Here is a 17,136-nt window from a genome sequence, read left to right as displayed (position 1 = left end):
ACTATAAGAGAATATGTTGATGTTGTATATTAAACAGTACAGTAGTATAAATAAGTATATTAAGGCACAGCGTATGAGAGGGCATAGTCTAAATGTAGGAGCAAATGGCATTCTCTGTTCACAAAAGGGCTTTCTTAGGTTTGTTTTTTTCTCTTTTGCACAAAATCATCTTCTATTGGTTTTGAAACAAGTGGTTCAATAATTTTGTTTATGAACATATGAAAGGATGGCATGAAAATAGGATGTTGTGTCTGTGTACATCGAAACAAACTGCGCCCTCGGAAAACTAGTTTAGTGTAACCTCCCTTTTTCTCTTTTTTTGCTACGGTGCAATACCCTGATATAGCTTAGCTGAAATTTAAAAGGAGTAAATGTGTGAGTGGCTTTAAGTTTATGTATGTTTTTAAAAAGTAAAAAATGACTGCTTCCCAGTCCTTCCCCATGCACTGCCTTTTCTAATAGAAAAGTTGTATTTACACCTTTTTTTTTTGCTGTGGTTTTATATTGTAACTTCATTTTTCTTTGAGAATATTGTATTTAAAAAAAAAAAAGCAAATTTCATAAAAATTGGAAATGTTATTAAATTATGTCTGCAAAGTGAGATGCATCCTTTAAGACAAAAGAACAAGGTAAAAAAACCCAAACCCCTGAATCCTTTTCTCACTCTGCTTGTGGGTGATGAAGTCGTTGGGCACAGCAGGAGGCCCTGTGTCTGTGGGGTGGTGACTGTGGGAGGGGCACAATGTAAGGTGAGGTGCAGGCACACAGAGCTCTGTGGGCTCAGGGAGCACTGAGCCTTGAGCGGGGCCTCAGCCACCGCTGCTGCACCCACACCCCGCTCCATGGGGAGTCCATCCATGCTGTCCTCACAACCCATCCTTTGGGGCCAGAAAAAGCCAGGCTCTGTCATCACCCCGTGCTCACCACCTACGTGAGGCAGCCTTGCTTATCCAGCTGAAGATCAAGTCCTAAACTGGCTACCTGCTACCTCGAGTGTCCCCGTCCAAAAAACACATGCAGCTCCTGTGAGCAGCCGACTTTGAGATGGTTGCTTCCTCTCCAGCCCTCTCCTCTTACTCTTCCCTCCCACCAACCAGACAAAGTCATTACAAAACACAATTACCTCTGCATGTAGAATCATGGTAATTCAAAATAAAACACAGAGAAATTATTTCTACTATTTGCCTTAACAAAGGTGATTTCTCTGTGGGCGTCCCTTCAGATTCCAGCACAGTAAATTTCACATCAGATATTTAATGCAAACAAGAATCAGCGTTTTGCTTAAAAAAAGCACCATTTATATAGTTTTAAAAATATTTCCATTTGTAAAACTGTATTATTATGAACAAAATGAGATTTTAGAAAATAGGAAAAGAAACCCAAAACAAACTCTAATGGTATTGCAATTAATTCTTTTAGAGGTTTCCAAAATCTAAATTTTCCTTAAGTTTATGTGATATGGTTTTGTCATAAATTATGACTAGTTGTCTGCAAGAAGGAACTAACATCCTAATTCCTTTGTTCCCCATCATAGCTAGTTCTAAGGTAGGTACCACGATACAAATTGTTACACAGACAAAACCTACAATGAGCGGGGGTGATTATTTTCAGCCTCGAGTCCCCAGAAAGGCTTCCCAGTCCATACATAAGCATCTAAACAGCAAAATAGTGTTAACGTGTGCTCAACAACCAATGCTTTTGAAATCAAGAAATATACTAAAACATACGTGATCCTTTTAGTAGATACCAAAACGAGAACTCAGAGCATGCAGACCTGATAATGTCACAATTTCCTATTTTTTTTGATGTGTGTGTGTGAATCATTCAACATCTTATTTGGGGAAAAGGGGTCAGAAATGCTCCTGACTTTGCCAGTGTACTGAAGATATTGCACTGCTTTTGGCAGCTTGTGAGATGGTCAAAAATAAAGGAAAAGCTTTCACTGAAAGCTTCAAGTTTCAACAGCGGTACCGACAGTTTGAAAGCTGAAAACGTGGCAACTAGAAAACCAAAATGTCTTATTTCTGAAAAAACTGTTCATGCCTTTCTTGTGGGTCCAGAACTCCAGGGCATCTTTCCCAGTTATGGGCCAGCCAGGTAGTGTCCACCAGCATGACACACAGGCAACTTCTTTTCTGGAAGGAAAATGGTACGTGAGAACAAATTCTGGTCCAGATGCATCATGGAAGACAAAAATTCCTCAAACCTGGCCCGTGGAAGGCAACAGAAATGTTAATCTTGACAGGAGGTCCATTATTCCAGTTTCTAAATTTTAATTTTTGATGCATCTTTATTTTGGGCCCACAGACTTTGACTTTTCAGGGCTGCTGAACACGCAATTCTGACTGAAGTCAGTGGCACAGTCAGACATGCAGCGTTTCTGAAATCCTGCTATAATGGCTAAAACATGGTTATGCAGGAAACAGGAGGGACAAACTCTTGCAGAGTTTCACTGAAAATGGGAGTGAGAAATCCAAAGCCAGGCTTCAGATGGCAGGAGTTCATCACATTTAAACAAAAAAAAGGCTGCAGTGAGCGTGACTCTTGCTAAATGAACAGATCCCTGTTAACTGCAGTGAGACTTCTGTTGCATTTAACATTACAACTTTTTTTTTTCTTTTTGTATAAAGGAAGGTGCCACTGCTTTAAAGACCATCCCAGGACAAAGAACAATTCCTGGTTTTATCTGTCCTGACCACACGTATGAAATGTGAATGATAGAGGGTAGCTGCTGCTGTTGCTACCACTGGTGACGGCTGCAAATCACACAAACCAACGCCTTCCTGTCCCTTGGGAGAGAAGTGAAGGTTCTGGTTTATGAGCAGTTAGGGAAGAAAAAAGAAGAAAAAAAAAAAAAGTAGAAAAAAATCTACACCTTGCAGCAGACAGTGAGCCTGGGGCTGATGGGGGTGAGGAAGTTAATCAGCCTTGAGCAGGCTGTTCGGGATGAGGCCAAACAGATGGCTCGTCTCCGAAAGGGCAAAACGGGAAGCAGATGTGGCCACCGCTTCTCCCCATGCATAACTGGGAACCAGCCGGTTGGTGAGGAACTTTGCATAACAAGGATAATTTGGTATCAAAACTGTCCCTAGAAGTGATCTGAATGGATCTGGGCACAGTTGACAGTTTTCACTTCTTGTTTCCCACTCAAGGTTCAACCAGATTAAATTTTAAATTTGACCTTACTGTTGGCCTGGGGTTGCTCTCAGCTGTCTTCTAGGGAAACCTATGATACAGGCAGGTCTCTGCTGAAGTTTTTGGGGTGAAAACCCTGATCCCTGTTCAATCACTTGACATTGTAGTGACTAATTTCAAGCGTGCTCTGATTTTTCAATTTAAAGTTCATAAACTTATGAACAAGCAGCAAAACAGAGCTTGAGCTATTATCCTCTATTTGCATGCACCAAAATTCACAGAGGCTGGGCTAATGTCCCTTGTAAACTCCTTACTACCAAGAGCAGACCCAAGGGCCCCAGAGAAGCCCAGCATCTCTCCCCACTGCCCTGGGAAGCAGGGATGGGGGCCTCTGGCTGCAAAGCTTCAGCAACCTGTCAGAGCCTTTGCACCTGCTAGCCATGCATGCACCATGCATGCATGCATGCACAAAAAAACTGGGACAAGAGCATGAGCATTGAGGGGACAGTTTAATACATAGATATGATGTACTACAAGTAAAAGAGGAGTTTCTCTTTTTTTACTCCTCCCTATTTTATTTCAAAGGACACATCAATTTGACTGCAGCTTTTACTTTATAGTGTCCCTGTTGCATTTACAAGAATGAAATATACGACAGCCTTAATCATTGTATAAATTAAAACAGAGATCCAAAGAGCTCTTAACATTAGGGGTTGTTCAAATCTGCATTCAAACACTCCAGGTTTGTTTTGCTGGCAGTTGTAGGGCACAAAAATGTACCTTTATCATCTTACAGAGATTCCTGAGTGCAGCCACGGGAAAGAATATACACTCATTCTCCATTGTGTTGAAGAAAAAGAAGAGGGTGTAAATACTTGCTAAAAACATATTTGTGGGCAGTAACCAAAGCTTGTTATGTGAATTTTACTTTTTTTTTTAGCAAAGCACATATGCAATTTACCTCCCCAAGTCCACCTCTGAAAAATTCACAAACTCTTTCTTTTTGCATTGCATCCAGTCCCTTAGTTCTAGGCTAATATTATATATAGTATTTTATTTGCATAGTCTAGCAAATGCACATGGGGATTGCGCCTAACACATATACGGATGTAGGGGTTTTTTTGGACTCATTAAATATTGGTACAAATTAGAATGATTACTTCTGCTTTGGAAACATCTGTCTCACCCTCTCTTTGTAAATAAGGCTAAGACACAAACCAGTTTTATAAGGTCTGACACTGATTTTATGACAGTACCTGACAAGAGAATTTCTACTGCAGGAACCAGGGTAAACCTGAATAAGTGAAAATAGTCAAGCTGCTGAAGAACACACACTACCAACACACCCTGCAGTTTGTGCACGTCCAGCTGCTTCTCCCTGAGTCACAACTACATCATGTTAAACTGACCTTTGTACAAAGACGGGATCAACAGAAAGAGTAGACAAACACAAGAAGAAAAGCTGGAGTGGTTTTAGGAAAACAATGAAATGCATTCATTAGTAGAATAAGTCTTCTAAAATTAAGCATTTTCAACAAAATTCCAAAGCCCAAGCCAGGAGAAGGAGACCATAGGCATATGCCAGAATTTCATTAACTAGTTCTTGATAGCTTATCCATTGGTCATTGAAGGTAGGAGCAAATGTACCAGAAGTGATAGGCAGACCAGAAGGGAAATGAAGGGTGGTAGAAGATTGGGTGGAAAAATTAACACATCGAGTTCAGCGGTGAAGAAACTACTCTCTACCATAAGGGTTATTACCACAGAATTAAGAAAAGTCAAACCCAGTGCATTTCAGGGAAATTAAAAATATTCTACCTTTCTCAATAGTTTTATGCCTATTATAGTGTCTGTTATACTATGGGAGAGTTATCCTCTTCTCTTGATTATCCTTTAACCTGAAATCAACTTGTGAGCTAAAACTATTTTTTTATTTGGATCTTATTGATGAAACCCTAACCTCCCACCCCTGCCAAATCCAGACAGCCAATGCAGGTGTTCTCACTATACATTCACACTTCCTTTTTTTTCTTCAATACCTGACAAAGCAGAGAATCACATAGTGTAAATCCTTTTCAACAATTCCTTTCATGTTCTCATTAATGTTAAACAAACTTTCTCTTTTCTTAATAACCCGGCCTCCAGAGATACATAGTTCTGGAGAACACTTATTTTTGTTTCAAATACAGTAGATGTGTAGCCCTGTTGACTTGGGGATGTAGTATATGTGTATGTGTGCAAAATTACAATAAGTGGAAATTACTTTGAACCGAAAAGTAATATAATTTCTTCCTATCATCTTTGAATTTATTCTATAGTTTCCAAAGTTCAAGATACATTTTCTGAAAAGCTGGTAAACAGCAGCACTACTGTGAAACAATTACATCCTTCCCCTTCCCTGAAAGGGAAATTGTAGAACAAAAAAAACCCTGAATTCCTTACGCAAGATCACGCAATAAGTTTTTGACAAAATCAGGACTGGGAGCCAGGCCTCCTAAAACTTATGTCCAGCTTTGGACTAGGTTTGGTCTTTGGTGGGCACTAAACTTAGGAATCCCCATTTGCAAACCCTTGCACTAACACCTAAGAATTGAAAAAAAGACCACAGGTCTAAGAATTCAGCATTTAGATTACATCAAAGTGGGTGTGTGTGCATACTATATGTTTGTCTAATTCAAGATATTCCATAATTTTAAGTTTTTAACCAAGAGCTGCCAGTTTTCCTTCCACATCTGTGTTACCGAAAACATCCTATGTTGCCTAAATTCACAGAATATTTTGACCAAACATATAAAGATACATATTCTATTCCATGATTAGTTGTTGAAGCTAGATGGCTTTTGCCTTGCAAATGTCTTTAAATGAGGCACAGATAAAAAGGAAAACAATATTGGGAGAGAGGCCCTCTGTCTGGTGTACAGCACTGTGGGCCCTCTCAGTTTTTCTATGGATATGTAATGTTCTGCTCAAATATCAGTTTTATGGTGACCAACCAATTAAACAAATTGAGATGCTTTTCTAAGCCTTAAAAACACAACACGAAATCACTCTATTTACCCTCCAAACTATATCAGGAAAAAAAACCCAGCCAACCAATTGAACAAACCCCCAAAAACTCAACAGGGCAATAGCCATGTGAAAATATAATGCTAAAAAAAAAAAAAGTAGCAACCTATAATGGCTTTAGTTACAGGCTCATTTGCAACAGAAAACATGAAGCTCAGTGAAAACTTTGTACAAATACCAACATGCAAAATAGAAACTTAGATAAGCTGTGGAAAGAGGGTGGGATTTCCAGAAAATAGGGAAGAACTTGTTACACCCTCCTTGTCAAACTTTGCAGGATCACCACAGCTTCTCTGGAGAAACAGCATGTGCCAAGGGGGAAAACTGAGAGCTTTCCTTTTGGTTCTGCTTCTCCTGTATAAACTGCTTGCCTAATTTCCTCTGCAATTAGAGAAATATTCGACCCAAAACCCATCATTTCAACATCCTACTGTGCTGTGTACTTTTGCTACTAAGTCTCTGGCTACTTCCATAATTTTATATTATGAATATTGTATCAGGATGTTACTTCTCAAACCCTGGACTGCACTAATATGAAGCAAGATAAAGTCTCCAGGGCAGTGGGAAGAGGGAGGCTGATGCCATTCAGCACCTCCCAGCAGAGCCTCTCCAAAAGGCACACAGGGACAGAGGGCCAAGTCCCTTTGCTGTTTCACACCATGCCAACACGGGAAGTTACACAGCTCATCTTTCTCAGTGTTTCCTGAGGTCATCCTAGGAGCTGTTTCTCCAGAAAAAAAGAATAAAGGCTTTGTCATAGGTGGGTAGACAGGGTCTGGCTTTCTAAGTTGTCCCAGTGCCACTGCCACCTGACAACACATCAGTCAGGGCCCTTCCCCAACATGTGCACGCCCGGTACCGCCAGCCTGGGATGGGCCCTGCTGGGGCCCATCAGCTCCTCCAGCATTAAAGGTGCAGCAAGTGCACGGGGTCTACACAGGAGGAAAGCAGGCAGCACCCCAGCCCAGCCCTGGCCCTTGGCCAGCAGACAACCCCCTCAGGGGCATTCATCTGCCTCTAATCTTAACTTGGCACCTTGAGAAATCCCATTTCCTCATGAGGGTTGAATTCAGCCCCACAGCACACCTTGACAAGTTTGCTAGCCTGTAGCTAGAAAAGAAATACCTACAAGAAAAAAACATGTGGAGGTTTGGTGGTAGTAGAGGGGGGAAGCAAATTTGCACAATATTAAAAGATATTTGGGGGTAGTAAAAATTGAAATAACTTCTTCAGAATATACACTTTACTTGTACTTGGTTTCTTTAGACTAAGCTAAGTCTGCCTCTGCATCAGGAAAACACTGGGAGGAATGAAGGTAGATGTAAAAATCACTGCATTTTGCAGTTAGCTTTCCAAAAGCATTACTGCAGTGATAAGGAAAAAAAATATATATAAATAAAAGGAAAAATGCCATGTATGGTCAGCATACAAAAGTGAGCCTGGTTAAGTGGGCTATCCCAAAGATGCATACTGCAGAATAAGGATTTATCTATTTTTACAGTAGCCTCATATTAGTTTCAGTTTTAACTATATACCAGGAAAAAAAAAAAAAGGATTTCAGACTGACTTATGGAAGTCTCAGAAAACTACATAAGAAATTCCCAGACCCCACAGAGTACCTTGGCCTGCTTTAGGCACAAAATTAAGTACAGGACCCAAGAGTGCATCTCTTCACCTTGCCTCAGTAGGCAGGGCAGTTATGCTACACGCATTATCTCAGAGGCCAACAGGAGACTCCTCCAGCCATCACCCTCCAGCAAGATTTCAGTAGCAGCATGTTCAGACCTATAGGACTGAACAAGAGAAGGATGTTATCACCATTTCCTTTCTCTTCCCTCAGACAATTGGTCTTTAAAGCAAATGCTCCCTTTGAAAAAGGGAATTGCAGCAGAGTACAGCTTTCCCCCTGACCATCCATGCTGCCACTCAGTGAGATTGCCTTTCCAAGGATTTGTTGAGCAGTGCTGTGTTGAAGATCGAATCTGTAGTCCAGTAATTTGTTGGTTCAACCAAAGGGATGGGTGAAACAAGCTGCCTGACTCAAAGAGTGTACGCTTCCTGTTGTTGGCAGAAAGTGAGACTTCACGCTGTTCCCCCTTGCTTCCTTTAAAAACAGTGCCAGGAATTGATGTAAATTGGCTGCAGAGCATCTGACCCTCAAAGCAGGGAAGTGAGAAACTGTAGGACTCAGGAAGATAGAGCAATATTAGCCACCTATATCTAAATATACATGGAGTTTTAATATTCTTTATCAACGATCAAGGACGGCATCGGTGATTTTCACCTGAAATGCGCTCAAGAGGCTGAAGTCTTTAGCAGCTCCAGAGAATTATTTCACCTGAAAAAATCAGTCAAGTGGTTTCTTCAGTCATGAAAACTCCATACTACAGGCCACAGGTGGGCATGCCTGGCACTGCCCAGACAGTTCAGCAGAACGTTAGCAGAGGGATCACCCAAAAAGTTAACTAATTACCCAGCACACAGTTCTGTCAGGCAGGTCCCTGCACTGCTGGGGTGAGAGTGGTGCCAGGTGTTTGACCCTATTGCAATAGAACTAGTGATTTTTATTTTTGAGGCGATACTGAGAGAGCGACAAATGCCATTTACTATCAACCAAAACTCAAATGAATTGAGACTGTTGAATTAATTGGACTCAGAACCTGTTACCTACCTGTTATGTATCTACATTTCAATGCATTTTCAGGATCTTCAGTCTGGGATACTGCTCATATCTGCTCATTTACTCTGTTATTAAAATTCCTAAGATCAAGGATCAGTTTTCAACACAAAAGTACTGTATCAGGATTTTCAGCTCTTTTCCCAGCCTTAGTTGACCTGAGACACAAAGTAAAATTAATCTTTTAGAACCCTCTCTGTTAAAAAGGAAGTTTTAAAGATGTGAGGCTGGTTTTCACAGCTCCCTAAACAAATCTTTAAAAATCGAAGTCCACCCAATGAAAAAACAATAAATATAATAATTAATTCCAGTAACAAGTCATTAACACTGAATGACTTTAAGTAATAAAACAAGGAAACAGAACATTGACTACCTTTGGGGTTTCCTTAAGAAATGGGATGGACTTCTTTGGGAAAAGAACTCCATCTGGTGGTAGGCTATAAAAAAGATCAACTCAGCACTACAGCAGGGTTCATCTCCCTGGAAAAGACTGCTGTTTCTGGAAATGGAGAGGATTTGCATGGATAATTATTTCTCTGTGATTTTTTAAGCCTTATATAGGATAGAAAGAGCAAGGCATCTTTTAGGTTTTCTGAGCCTGTCCTAAGTGCATGCATAGCTAAAGCATTTGAACTCATCTGGCTCACATATCATGGCACAAATTTTCCTGCTGACAGTGCTTTGTGAAAGACATCCCAGGCTGTGGATGATGAGGAGCAGCAGTGCCTTTGCCACCTCCATTTGCAGGCATATGTGTCCAGGATATTAGGACTCACCCGTGGACAATACCTATATCCCTCTGTGGCAATATAAATAAGGTGGCACTACTTTTCCACTGCTGTAAGGGCAATAAAGACTCTTAAAAGATGGAATTTTTGTGGAGATTATGTCCTACAGACAAAAGGTAACATTCCCTGGTATGAACTGCCCCTACTCTGGGGCAACTAGAGGAGGGAGTTGTACTATTGTAACTATTTCGGGCACTGCAGTACCATAACTATTTTTAAAAGCACATGAGAAATAGTTTTCATAAATGAAACCACAATGGAGCAGTCCCCAGCGAGCTCAGCCTTGTCCCTTTGAGACATTTACAGACAGGGCGTTAGTGTGTATTTTCAGCAGATGACAGCAAAAGTTGCTGAAAATTTGATCTTGCATTTCTTTTGTAAAACTTCTGTTTTTGGAATGACTTCTGATATCACAATGTTTTTATTATCACATTTACTTTTTTTCAGTCAACTCTAAGACTCACTGTCATATGACACTAAGGCACCACATGAAGCAGGGTAAAACCTTTTAAATTTAGCATTAAAATCACTGAAAAAAACCACACAAGGGACATTCAGAAAATAACAGACTCAAAATCTCTGTTGTTATTTTCTACCTCTTCTTTCTCTCCTGTGGTAGCTATACTAGCCCAGAGGTTCTGTGACCTTCTTGAAAGTATTTTTCTTTTTCTGTTTTGTGCTATCACCACTAAATGTATGCTTTTATATAACATTAAGCCATTGACAGGTATTGACAAATATACTTATCATTGACAAAATAACTTGAAAGTATACATATTAATTTGCATCTTTATGTGTATCCATTTCCCCATAACACTTTTCCATTTTCTCTGTTGATTCTTTTTGATTTTTCTCCCTCTTATTTATAAGAGTAGCTGGCACCAGAATAGCTTGCAGAAACCATCTTCCAGAGTTCATGCTCTCTCAGGAAAAAAATTCTCCATCACTTAAGAAAAATCAGGAGTCTCTATAATTCTATGTAAATGGTTACATTCTTCACTACATCACATCTATATCCATTCCATAGCACAAATAATTTGTGTGCAAAAAATATAGTATATCTAGAGCATTCAAGCTCCCTACATTAATATCTCACTCCTCTTCTTCTTTTTTTTCTTTTCAAATTTGTAAAAAAAAATCCATAGGTGAACTAGAAATGAAGGTCAAAGTTCTCCTTCTTCCAAATATTGAATTAAGTACATGAGCACAAACTATTTCATGACAACTCTTGTAAGAAATCTTATTGGTTACATCAGATCTGCACGGAGAAGCAGTCAGTAGTTGTAACTGTCACAAAATAAAATTATTCATTTGGAAAAGGAGATATGTAGGTCTTAATCACCACTGAGTAACATTTCTAACTGGTGATGTTTATTAACCAAAATGATTCTGCATAACAGGTTTAGGGGGAACTGGTTCCAACTGGCAAAGACATATTCTCCTTTGGCTGTAAGTAAAAAGTTATAAAGAGACAGTTTTGCTAATATCAGTAAATAGAGTAAAAAAACCCAAACAAACAAACTAGAAAATACTCTAAATTTAAAAGCCATTACATTCATAGTACAGAACTCAAAACCTGCAAGAACTGGGTAGGAATTTTCCCAAGCCACTGCCTGGAATTTTGTGATCTACTCCTGGGAAAAAAAAAAAAAAAGCCAGCATTATTTTTTCCCTGTGAATACACAATTGTTCTAGACAGTCTTTCAAAGCAATTAGCAGACTGGTCATTTAATTTCATGTACCCAGGTGTTTCCACTTTACAAAGCCCAGTGAGAATTTCAGATTTTAGTATTCCAGTTCCAAAACCGGGCAAACTAATCTCAAACTGGATTTTTTTATCAGCACAGTTTAAGGAAAGCCTCAGCTCCTGGAAGCTTTTCTTATGCGGCTTTGGTGAAAAGCCTCAGAAAAGCCTGGCTGTGTTTCTAGCTTGGGTGTTTGAGTACACCCGAAACAAAGGAAGGTGTAACATGATCAGAAGCAGGACAGAACACGAGATGACACCCTACCCACGCAGACTACAAACCAACCCAACCCAAACAGGCAGGCAGTTTTAGGATTAGGGTTTGTTTGGGAATCTGAGACACAACCTCAGCTGCACACATGCAAGGCAGGATGAGCTACATGGTTGTAATGCTACAACCAAACCACATCATGGGCAACCTTGCCCCTGCTTGTACTCACACAGCTGAAGGTTCCCCTTTTCTGTTCCCCCCCTTCCCTGACCACCTAACAGCTCTGGTCATGCCCGAGTGAAGAAAGGGCAGTTCTTCCCCTTATCCCCAGTAACCCACAGTGAGGAAGCACTCCATCATCTCTCTGCCAGCCAAAAAAGCAGATTTGGTATCTTCACAGCATCCCTGAAGCTTTCATTCATTCTCCTTGACCCTCAGCTTCAGGAAGAGAACAATATTGCCTTTTTCTTGCTGTTCTATCTTCTCCACAAGAAAACAACCCAGTATTTCTCTAGAACAAGTAACCTACTTTGGCAATATGGGAACATGAACACAGGACATACCTGATGTGAGTGTTCTTGTGTGACATTTTCTGAAAACAGAAATCACTAAATTATTGTAACACCATTAGTAAAACCATAATCAAAGTGCAGTACTCTAGGGCAACAGAGGGAAAATAAAATCCAGATAGTTATGCTGCCAGTTGCAAGGAACAAATCTGTGCAGTCAAGGGAATACAGCTCTCTAAGACGCTATTTTCTGCTGCTAAACAATTTGGGAATGCGTTTTTATATCCCTTAGCAACCTAATGTTTTCAAGGTCAAGAGGAATTTTGGTACAGCTACCTCCCGTTAATAAACTGTTTGTGATGCTTTCAAAAAACTGATACAAACAACAAGGTATATCAGAGATTTCACATGGGTCTTTCCTATAGCAGTGACAATGTATTCATTAGTGACTATGTGATGGAAAAGGGAGCCTCCGCTGCATAACTTTGCTGTTGAAACCAAGCTGGGAAAGATGGGAAAACACAGCAACTACATGAAAACTTTGCTGACAATGAGCCATAAACTGAAAACACAAGCATCATGCCCCAATAAACAGTTCATGTATCTTTCACCCTACACTCACGTCCAGTCCTACTCTGCTCCACTTTCACCTGTTATCACTGACAGGCACTGTCCTGTTCAGGGCATTTCAGTGCCAAAGAGACATGAACAGAAGTGATCAGAAGTCTAACCAACAGGACACTCTAAGAGAGTGGAAGAGGGACATTTCTGTAGCACAGGTAGTATTGTAATGCTGAATGACAACAAATCTCAACTGCTCTAAGCACCTGCTACAAAGGGGATGATTAAACATTTCCCGGTGTCTGTGAGCAATATGGACAGAGTAAGGCACGAAACGTTTACATCCCAGCAACGGAGATGAGACACTGGGAAGAATTTTACTCATCTTCAATCTTGCTAAAGAAGAATTCAGGCAAGAAAGCCACTTTATTAATGGCTAACATCAAACATTTACCACACTCTGTTTGCATAGCCGCATATACTGAATACATCAAGTCCCGAGTGTGATCATATCACTGGTATGGCAATGAACATTCAATAACAGATTTTAAAGAACAAATCAGGCAAAATATGCATCAGGAATCACAAAAACTAATTCACTCTAGATGAAGTGGGAATTTGATGATTTCTTGGAGTCCTTTTCAGACTCTGAAATAACTCTGTGATAATGCTATTTTGGCTTCGCATCTATGAGCCAAGATTATATGATGTTTCTGACCTAATGAGACAAAAACAAGTACTAGAGACCTATTGGTACTACAGCTGCTTATAGCTACAGCACCTTAAATGATTGCTTTTCTGCAGATAACATAAAGAATGGTAATAAAATATTAAAAAGCAAGGCTAAGAAATCTAGACTTTGGGAATTTTGTGTCAGTATCTTCACTAAGAATGGCAGTTATGTGAGTTGTTCTGCTGAAGGCATCTGTGTTGGGAGTGGATGTGAAGGTTTGGATAGTGGAGGGTTGCAGGGGTGGCCTCTGTGGAGAAAGGCCAGGGGCTGCCCTGCACTGGACACGTCTGGTTCCAACAGACCCATGGTGGAGCAGATATCTACACTGCAGCCCATGAGACAGCCCATGTCAGAGCAGATGGATATTCCTAAACATACAGAGTGCCTGTAGCAGCGCAGAAGAAAAACATGAGGTGGAAGGAGCTGCAGTGAGAAGCTGACTGCAACATCCCACCCACCTATGCCCTGTGGTAGCAGGGTAGAAGAGCTGGGAATGAAGTTGAGCTTGAAACAACAAAGGTAGTAAACAAAGGGAGTAAAGGTACTGTTTCAATGTTTTAATGTATTTTAATTGGCAATAAGTTAATTTGCCCCATGCCGAGTGAGTTTTGCCCACAGTGGTAACTGGTGAGTGATCTCCCCGTCTTTACCTCAATCCACAAGCCCACAGTGGTAACTGGTGAGTGATCTCCCCGTCTTTACCTCAATCCACAAGCCCTCTCACCCTATTTTCTCCCCCGTGTCCCACTGAGGAGTGAGAGTGACTGACGGGCTGGGTGGGCACCTGGCTGTTAGCCAAGGTTAGACTGCCAGAGTACCTCTTTAGGTATGAAAACTACTCAGGAGCCTTCTTTCAAAACTCTCCCAAGTCTGTCCTTTCATTTAAATTTCAAAGGAATGCCCACTCATAAGTTTGAAGACAAGTGCAAACATTCCTTGTGTATCTTACAGTTCAAAGCATCTTTTAAGTCCTAATTAATCTAAGTGCTCACTAAGACCGAACTCTCACTGCCATCAAAATTATCACTTTAACAGTAATTTTTGCTTATTTGGTGGGTTGTTTTCCAATGGCACGTTGGCTTGTAAGTAGTTCCATAATTCCTATTAGAAAGAAACTGCCTTATTCCAAAAGGACAATCTCAGAGATGCTCTTCGAGGCCATTGTGATCCACTCACCTTAGCAGGTGATGATCATTGCTGCCTCATCAGCTTTTCCCCTACTTGTGTTGGCACAGTTTTCTGTAAATGAAAATTCCCCTGGGGATTTCATACTGTTCTGAGACAATTTAGCTAACTCAAATACAAGATGCACTGAGAAAATGGAGATTCTGAATTGCTTTGTTTATTAATGAGACCTCACTTTTCCAGGACTGCAATTATTTACCTTTAAAAGAAACTAAGAGATTGTGCATCAAGTGCTGCCAAACTATAAAACCAGAGGAGAGTCCTGTATTTCTTCTTCCAAAGTTCAGCCACCCAAAAAGAATAAATAATGAAGTACACAGGTTTCTGCATACACAAAACAGATCCATTAAGGTGGATTTATCTGCACCATTTCCCTTAAATTGCAATCATGCCCCACTTCTGTGCAATTTTCTATATTTTGGGAAATTATGTTACTGCAATCTAATGGCTTGTGTGGTGGCTCTGTTATAGTGGGTTATGAAGCACATATTGGGGTAACAATGGAAGTCCTGCTGACTTGTGAGCCCTGCAGCAAAGCCTGAATAATGCTACATGGCTGAAGAGATGGCTGTATTACCTGCATCATTATTAAAACAGAATAATCTTTACCTAACGTATCCTTTCATTATTTCTATGTGTTTCCTAAAAATAAAAAAAAAAAAAAAGGTACGTTCATGTAATTCAAGAGAGGGCTAACTAATGAGTAACATAAGCAGTAGGAGGAAGAACACTTTTGTCTGGTGTTGTGGTTCTACCTTTTATCTCTTTCACACGTTCCACTGTCCAGGAGACTCGTACAGCAGCACAGCACTTTTGTCCCAGTCCTAGTCATCTTAGGGGGAATGTTATTGTCTATCACCACGTGCATTCTCACTGGTCCTTCTGTAGAGCCATTTCTATTAAAATGTGAATATTCAGACACACAGATGACCACAGAACGCTCACATAGCATACCAGAGTAATTCCCAGCATAAATAAGGCAATTATTTATCCATACTTAAGGGATTTATTACCCTGGAGCAACCCTTAGGTTTTACTAAACAAGTAAAATACTCTGGTGTTTCATTCACTTGCCTGAGCAATGATTTTAAAGAAATATTGGGAGAGTGCAAAAATCTCACCTAATAGATGTTTATAGCTCTCCAATATTGAACTTGTAAGAGCAGACTTAATCTCATAATCTTTACCCAAGTGGCACAAAAGTCAATCAGTTTGGACCACATCACACATTTATCCTTACAAAATAATCTAATTATTCTACGATCACTATTTCAAAACTGAAGATAAATTCCCATACCTAAACTTTTACATCTCTGCAAAACAATTTCTAATACATACCAGACTTTACCAGAAACATGAGCTAGGAATAAAACTGATTTTTGTGTTTAAATCAGGATGAGCTCTAAGAAATTCAAAGTCTTCCAAATTATTCTAGATTCAAGGCTCACTATAGGCTCTTGGGCCCTGAAGCTCCCAGATGGCTTTAAAAAAATGCTAGCTAAACAGCATTTATCCATTTTCAGAAAAATCTAAGTAAAACTAGATTTTAAGCTCTGTTTTTTCCTGAATAGGAGAAAAAGTGCCTTAGAGGAACTGAAAATGAAGCATGGACACCACAACAGCCAGCTCTGCCACACTAACAAACGAATCTAAAGGAAAGCTTTTCGTTTATTTTTCCCTTCAGGGGCAGCTCTGTCCAGCCAGTGGGCAAGGACAGATTATGTGAACAAAATGCCATGCATTCTTTCATATCTTAGGTAAGAAATGCCAAATACGAGCTAGTCAGAAATTTTACCATTGTTGTATCAAGATTTTTTAAGGAGCAGTGGAACTCAGTCAATGTTGGGACACAAGATTTCTCCTTCCTTATCACTAGAACCCAGCACTCTTGGAGTAAGGCATCTTCCATCTTGGTTTGATGGATGCAGCTGTTATTGTTTCTGCTTGTGGGTCCAACCAGGAGCAAGGCTGAGCCCCTAATCCAAACATTTGGGAGCACGCACACACACGGAAACAAGGGCGCAGAGCAAGCAGTGCCTTTACGAGCACACACATACACACACACGCAGCAAATGCACTCACACAAATCCATCAACAGCCCCATCCTGTCCCTCATCTCCAGCCAAACGGGACCGAAGCTCACCAGTATGACACAAACCCCCCACTCTCCAGCTTCACAAGGACACCATGCTCATGGAGCCTTTGGAATTTAAGTTCATCAAATACTCATTCCCAGATCCTAAGCCTCCTTGCCCTGCCACTGGCTTATACCTGGGCTCTTTCCAAATGCTATTTTCCTCCTACCTGCCAGCTAGTCCAGCCTCAAGTTTGCCAGTGAGTTTTGTTAGTGAAGTTTGCACACACACAGGGATCCCTACAGCACCTGGTCATACACACACTGGGCTGGCCCCAGGTCCTAAAGTCCCTATGACTCATGGCCTCTTCTCCAGTTGCAGGTGTCCAGACCTCCCGATAAAACACATCTGCACACGCTGATACAGCACAGAAAGCATAGTCAGGCAGAAGA

The sequence above is a fragment of the Chiroxiphia lanceolata genome, chromosome 1, assembly GCF_009829145.1.
Source record: "Chiroxiphia lanceolata isolate bChiLan1 chromosome 1, bChiLan1.pri, whole genome shotgun sequence".
In the NCBI taxonomy this organism is placed as follows: domain Eukaryota; kingdom Metazoa; phylum Chordata; class Aves; order Passeriformes; family Pipridae; genus Chiroxiphia; species Chiroxiphia lanceolata.
The sequence above is the reverse complement of the archived record's forward strand: the minus strand, read 5'-3'. Positions refer to the sequence as shown.